This window comes from Mytilus trossulus, chromosome 14 (assembly GCF_036588685.1).
Source record: "Mytilus trossulus isolate FHL-02 chromosome 14, PNRI_Mtr1.1.1.hap1, whole genome shotgun sequence".
NCBI lineage: Eukaryota > Metazoa > Mollusca > Bivalvia > Mytilida > Mytilidae > Mytilus > Mytilus trossulus.
In genome coordinates, this window is record NC_086386.1 from 73,015,074 (window position 1) to 73,023,476 (window position 8,403).

Genomic DNA, 8,403 nt, shown 5'->3' on the forward strand with positions numbered 1-8,403 from the left:
TTATTACTATTGTTACTAGTAAACATTACAGTAAGCATTTATCGCCTTCTCTAACAAAGAGCTTCAATTATTTTGTTCTATAACAACTGGGTGTCAACCTGTGAGCTTCGGAATGATCGGACTGGTAAATCTGATATAGTGAATAAATTAAGAAAACAATCATGTATTCACACAGAAGACAAGAACAATTGACAACAATCTTCCGACATGAGATGCACGACTACAACATACCAAAATAGGTACATGTATCTTCCCAAGGTAGTTTTATTTGGGGTAATTGTTTTGTCGCGAACCCTGGTTTGATAGCAAAAACTTGATGGTACATGGGTAAAATTCTTGTCAGGGTTTGATAAAGCTGCAATGTCATGTCAAGAGCCCACCCTTGTGAATGTATAAAAAAAAATCACAAAAATACTGACCTATGAGGAATATTAAAAAAGGAAAGTTTTTATCAAATGTCAAAATCAAAAGCTCAAACACATCAAACGAATGGATAACAACTGTCATAGTCCTGACTAGTTATATATTAATATGGTGTATTGAACCTGGTTTTATAGCTAACTAAACCTCTCACATGTATAAACATCGCATCACATTATATTATATTGGAGATAGGGAATATATTTTTCCATACTCTTTACCTCTATCATACGTTAATTGTATATTTTTGTCATTAAACGATTTTTTTTGTGTATCATTTAATTAAACGATTAACGTGAAAATAAATTCTTTCAACGTCGGTGTTTTTATCGCCGCCATCTTGTTTACATTGGTTACGAAAAAAAGTTCAGTCAACGTCGTCTATCGAAATATAACCAACGTCAGGATCAAAAACCGGAAGTTCTCTCGACCAATCATATTATCGTATTCCCTAATATGCAAAGCATATAAGAATTATACAATTTCATTTATCTATGTTTAATTCACCTTTAAGGATATCTACTACGGACATTTAAATGCCTGAAAGAAGCATTGACATACTGATATTTCATGTATTTATTATTGAATACTCACCGAATTTAGAAAATGATTGAGACTGAGCTAAATTTGTATTATCCTGTATATGCATTTTCTTTCAATTACCAATAACTTACATATTTTCTATGAAATGATTGTGCCAAATATTCTCTTTTGAAGGGCCATTTTTATTTTTGTTCACATTTGAAAAACACAAATACTTGTCTCTGTAGGTTTTCGTAATTTTTTTTTTATTGCTGGTAAATTGAAATTTTTTCTGAAGTCATGTAAACATTTACTATAAATTGATACCATGTTAGAGACGCCACTTTGAATGTAATCATCATTTTTATATCATAGTGTATGCTAACTCTTAAAAAAAATCTGTTGGTTTGTATTTTTATTCAAAAAGATATCACATTATTTTGTATTATTTTATACCAAATTGTTAAAAAAAAATAGGCAAAGTTCTGACATTTTAAAGGAGCCATTTTGAAATTTGCTGCCATTTTTAGAACAAAATCTAAGTATGATCCATGGCAGAGTTAAAGTATCAAAGGCTCTTGTTTACATTATATGGTCAGTTTCATAATTTAACTTAAAAGTTTATATTCTACATCAATAGTGTAATAATATTAATACTGTTTAACTCTGACTTTTTTATGATGCCAATTTTGAACGTGGAAGCAATTTTGATTTAACACGTATTTATAAAGTTATATTAAAATATTGACATATTTTTAATGTATTTTCATTTTAAAATTTATGGTTGACTTCATTAAATATATGATGCCGTACTCTCAGTATCTCATCTTGGCCATCTTTAATTTGGATAACTTAAACTTAAAATAAACCCTTGGTTCAAAAATTTCTTTATATGTAACACCATTGAAGGAAAACGAAAATATAAAATCTGAAAAATCTTTATACAAGAGCTGCTGGAATAGTGCTACACGAAAAAAAAACCGGTGGATTAGAATCAGTATCGACTTTTTCTAATAGGTTTAATAGAAAAATTCAAAGACAATCTCTATAGATTTAATACAACCAAATCATAGTACGTCACGTCCGGTTACATATGAAAATAGGTCGAAAAATAAAATCCCTTAAATATGACAGTTTATGATTTTATCCTACATTTCATTGCAGTAAAATATTTCTGGGTCATAAACGAGTATGGGTATTTCAAATCTCCATTTTTTTTTATTTGGGGTTTCTATAGAATACGTTTAAAACTTGAGGTGACATCATGGTTACTAAAACATGTACACAGTTAAACAAGTGGTAAAAAGTTATGTCATGGTATTTGGTTTGAATTACATGACTGTATTAATTTGACTTGTATTTTTATTGATGAAAATCTGTTAGTTTGCTGAGAAAGAATACACATTGTATTGTTTATACTTTCAGAAATCAGTATGACATGTTACGCTGGTGTATATGTCAATGAGACGAGATAACCCACACAACTACATAATTCAAATACTTGTTGGGTATAATAAACAAGAATTAATTATAACATTTAAATTAATTTCATTGTACATTATATTAAACCTAAATGAAGATGTTTTGAGACGGAAACATTGTCAAAAATCCAAATAGATATCAGCCATTCAAGACGATGTTTTTTTAACCAATTCTTTTTTTTTCTCTAAAATATTTTGTTTCAGACATAATATTTGAGAGAATTATCACTATTAAAGAAAGCTAATCCAAAACATTGGCAGAATATTTTAAAACAAGAAAGCTCATTTAAAACAAAAGTAAATATAAAGAAAACAAAAAATCTGCAAGTACTACTCAATCATATATCTATCCAGAAATGAGTAAAAAAGAAATATATTCAATACTAACTGCCCCTTATAAGCAAGAAAAACCTGTATATATTCTGAATTGGGAAAGAATTCTTGAAGAAAATTCATTTATAAAATTTAAAAGCACTCTTAATTTTATATATAATTATCTAGAAAACAACAAATTCAAAATGTTTAAATGGAAACTTCTCAACTTCATCCTTCCATGCAACGACTTATTAGTACAGTGGAAAGTATTAGAAAACAATTCTTGCAATTTTTGCAAAGAAATTGACAACTATAAACATTTTTTTATTACTTGCCCTTATAATAATACTTACTGGCAAGAAATATACAAGTTATTACTTTATCTTAAAATAGATAGACATATTTTAAGGCTAGAAAATTTAATAACTGGCTATAAAATAGCAGATGTAAAATATTTTGATATAAACACCCTGATAACAGTTATATTTTTCTCCGTATATAAGGCACATTTTGTTTCAAACAAAAAAGAATCAAAGATAGAAATCTTTAAAATTTTTAAAAGGAAATATATGACATTATAAGATTAAATTAGATAAGAAATATAGAAACCGGGAATATGTTATTAAAGACTTCAGCATAGTGTTACCTGTAAGTAAAGGTATAGTTTGTTTTTAACAAATAAACATATGCTTACTTCCCTTGGCCTTATATAAATATTTCACCACGAGGTGCCAAGATAAACCCGCACAGCAAATAACCTTTTGATTTAAATTTAAAATAATTTTATAAACTTACCTAGTTATGTTTTACACTAGCATAGTCAAGCAAGTAAGCTTAGACAAAATAAATCCTTCAAAACATAAAAGAATATTAAAGTAACTCCAATACACAGGTAACCACCTGTGAGAAAGTAAACATACATAATAATCACAAAACGATACGGTGTAGATCCGTTATTTTTCCCGATTTGTAAGCCGACTAAATCAATGTATATTGATGTTAATTTAATTTATGTATTATGTCTAATTGTATAATACTAACAATTATATAATATTTTATTATATATTCTCCCTGGATGTATAATAACTGATATACAGGGATACTTAGCCTAATGCTGTAAGCTAGGTAAATTGTTAAACAGCATTTAGTGCAATAAAGATGATTTAATTGTTTCAAAAAAAATTAAAAAAATATTTGAGTACTGTACATTTTTACTTTTATTACACTGGTCTGTTTCGAAAGTAATACTTTTTTGAGGGTCATGTTTGATCTATTTTAACTAATACATATAAGGACTTTTGACCACGATGGTACTCAAAACTGCGAAGGTATCATTGCAAAGCTTTTTTGTTGATATCCATTGATTGATTGATTGTTGGTTGCTTAACGTCCAGTGGCAAATATTTCATGCATATTCAGGACGAGAACAAGTTCACAACAAATACAATAGGTAGGTTGATACAATATAGGCCATCTGGGATGATGGTCGGGGAAATTTGGACTGCCACTGTAAAATGAGGGTATAATGGATAGAAATTTAGCCTCGCAACAGGCCACCTACGGACCCCTCAAAGAGTTGTTGCAAGGGTTCTTAACGTGCAAAGAGACGAGGCATCGGATTTAACGTCCCCCTTCTGACTGGACGTGACTGCGAACTTGATACATCCCGCACAGCCAAACATTAGTGGTACATTTGTACATAGGTGTTACGTGAGATGAACAGCCTCGTCATGATGTCAGACTTCAGAGTAAATCGATGCAATATTAGGGTGGGAAGGGTTGGCACGTAACACCTATGTACCACTATTGGGGGATTTGTTGTAGTATAATTTGATTTGTTTTAATTAGATGCACAGGTCAAAAGTTCGCCGCCATCTTTGTCCCACAAACAAACTCATTTACCGTTGTGGGAAAGGATAAACAAACGATTATTTTCTTGTATGTTCTCATCACAATGGTTGTCCGATGTGCATGGGGAACGTGTAATAATGACGAGAGATATCCAGAGCGAATGCAAGGCCATTAATTTATTCCTTTTCCAAAACCTAAACGTGATTTAGAGAAATGTCGCCGTTGGATCAAGGCCTGTGGACGACCCCACGATCAGCTGAACGTTGACCGCATTAATAAACAAAAAGATGTTTGTTCCAAAGTAAATATAGTTTTATTACTTGTTTGTTTTGTAATATAATGTATATATCGATTTTATTTATAGTAGTTAGCACCTGTGTTCTTGTCAACATACGGATTTACGTGTACAACATGTTGTGTATCAGTCTGGAATGTACACAAACATGTGTACAGGTGAAGGGGCATGTCAGTCACAATGTAAACTGGTATGAGAAAATTACTGAAAAATACTGGAGTCTTTGTCAGCAAATGGTGAACATGTTCAACATGAACTTATTTCATTGTGACTATTCCACTATGAATGAAAAAGCCAACACACTTCCTATAAAAAGGGGGCATATACATTGTACAAGTAAGGTATCTCAGTTTTCCTGTTTATGGAAGGACTCAACATGTATTTTTAGTGTTGTAAAGCAAGTTTCTGATTAATGTTTTACTATAATTCAACCTTTCAGTAATTACTCCTGACATCATCTATAAAATGATTGCTTATGTCAGACAAATGCAAGAAAACAAGAAACTGTTTTATGTTAAACTATGCCCAGCTGTATTTATGTCTTTTGTGAGTCGAAGAATACACTCTTCATTCTCTGGTTCCTGATTATATTTGTTGTTGTCATATGGGGGTGGGTGAGTAATAAACATTTGGATGTCCTTGCTTTCTATTTTAACATGTACACACATTACTGAAATATTTCATAGTTGTATTTTATCTAATAAATAACATATTGTTGCAGCATTTTATTGGTGAAAATGGTCCCAATGAGCGGTACCCATATCCCATACAGGCAGATGGTTCCGCAATGAAGCCCAGTAGGAAAATAAAGAGGAGAGGAAGCCCTGCAAAAAGCAACAAAAGAAAACTGAAGCTGGTTTTTCCTGACAATGTACAGTGAGTATTATATAGTGAAATAAGTTTATTCAATATTCGCTTTTGCACCACGAGCACTTCACATATTTGTTAACCTGTGATTTATCTGATCCAACTATAGTGTGTCTATTCATGTTATACAAATATAAAATTTATGATACTGCATAAATTGGGAAAATACAATGCTTCGAATTCAATATGATTTTATTTATTGACCACAATTTAATGCATAATTTTTTTTAACTTCTCTTTGTTCATTACAACTACAATTAATTTTGTCAGATTATAATTAGTACATGTAAATGTAGTGAAAACTGATATTTTTTTCTTTTAGAGAAGATCATAAATAGGATCAGCCTTCAACATCCCATATCGATGACTTAAATAAATCCTCACAAACTAATGAACAATGTAAGTAATTATTGTCCAACATTTTCATTCAGATGGTAAATCTATTTGCTTTTTTAGCCCTTCAATAAATGGCTTGGCGAAATCTCGAAAAAAGGATGCAAGCGTATTGAGCATATCATTCATGAATACAATGTCTGGTATTATCCGTTCAGTATGTAAATCACATTGTGTAAACACAATAAATTCACTAAAGTCACACCCTGTTATCATGAGTTGTCCTTGTATCTGAGCGTAATACTCATGATCTTTTCTTAATTTCAGTTGTCCGCCATCATTTTCTAAATAAAAATCTCTTATCTCTTCACTTGCTTGAATTAACTTCATGTTTCTTGCTGTGTAAGGGCATTTGATTTCGACTATCCCACTCTGTCCATTGTCACACAATATGCCATCAGGGGAAGCACCAAGAAACATGAAGTTTTTGTTAACTACTAGACCACATTCATGAAAATTTCTATCCTTGTACTCTATGAGATATTTTGCTTTGGCTGATTTTTCATGTCGCTTCCCATAGTCAAGTGGAGCTGCACTTATTTGTTTTGAATTAAAAAATACTTGTCAAAAATTTGTCTGATGGGGCAGATTTTCTTTTTAACACTCTGCCAAAATTTTATGACGTAAGACGATACTGCCTAGCCTCAAACCACTCCTTACAGTGGGATTGTTGTCTTGTGTTGAGTTCTAATGCTTGATTGTCGAAATCGGAATAATCATTATTAAGAATGGTAAATTCATGAGGAAGATTTACATGAGACATATTTAACACAGACATATTTCCACAACCAATGGACTCAGCAACAACATTCTTTTTTCAAATTTCTGATCTGAAAAATAAGAAATTAATGATTGCACTATTACTGTATATCATTATTCATACATGTTTATGTATCATTTATTAATTTTTGCAATATCTTTATTTCAGGGTTGTCTCCAATGGATTTACTTGCAGCATCTATAGAATGTCACGAACTTAAAAATGAACTTATTTTAAGGAATGAGGAAATAAGAAACCTTAAGGAATCTGTAGTCGTCCTAAAGGAAGAAAATAAAACACTGAAAAAACAGTTAGCCGAAAGAAGGAGATTTGGCATAGAAAGTGTTAGAGTCAAAGAAGAAAAAAATAAGGGGCTGTTCAAGTACTACACAGCGATAACATGTTCGATTCTTGGCATTATTTTCTTTTTTAATGCCACCAGACTTCTCCCTCGAGTATGAGAAAGGCAGGACAGATTTGAAAAACTTGTCTCAAATTGATTGTCTTTTTCTTGTTTTAGTCCGTCTTCCGACACAACTTCGGGCTCAAGGATATAGCCATGGGATTTGAAATCAGTAAACAATCTACAAGCAGCCTATTCAATACATGGATTGATCACATGTATTTAAAGTTTGGCACATTATCAATTTGGCCGCATAGGAATGCTATTATAGAAAAAATGCCAAAGGAATACAGAAAAGATTTTACTAAGTCACTGGTTATAATTGATGGTACAGAATTTAAGACACAATCACCATGCGCCCTTGGAATTCAGAGTCAGTTGTATAGTGATTACAAATCAAACACAACATTGAAAGCCCTTATAGGATGTGATCCGAGTGGTTCTGTTATATTTTTTTCCGAGTTGTTTACTGGATCCATTTCAGATAAGGCTAGAACTGAACAAAGTGGATTTTATGAACTTTTAAGTTCCTTGAAGGCAAAAGGTATAATAGAAGAGGGTGATGCAGTTATGGTCGACACAGGGCTTACAATAGAAAAGGAACTGAAAAATATTGGTTTAAAGTTGAATATTCCACCATTTGGTGCCAGCGGAGCACAAATTTCAGCTGCTGATACCAGACAGACACTTAAAATTGCAAAGCATCGTGTTCATATAGAAAGACTAATTGCAAAAATTTAAATCTTTCAAATTTTATCAAACGTTATTCAAACAAATATATTTCAAAGTATTAACAAGATTTGGTCTGTCTGTTCCTTTCTAACATTATTTCAGGACATTTTCGTCACAGACAAATCTAATTAATGTTTAAATGTGCATTTTTGTCTGATTTAAGTTCTTTCTTTCTAGTTATGTTGTAATATGTTTCTTGATTGGTGCTTTTACATACATGAACATATATATGTAATAATAAAAATGTCCCCAGTTATATTGTCAAGTACATTATTGTGATTTAAATCATTAGATACACAGAGTCCAAATAAAGGCAGACAAAACAAGGGAGGAATAAATAAAAGGGGAAACAACCCAACGATAG

The 8,403-nt window shown here is 31.4% G+C and overlaps 1 pseudogene; it reads left to right on the forward strand.

The window, feature by feature from the left end:
- Positions 1-6,092: 6,092 nt before the first annotated feature.
- LOC134698046 (uncharacterized) lies at positions 6,093-8,171 on the forward strand (annotated as a pseudogene).
- Positions 8,172-8,403: the final 232 nt, after the last annotated feature.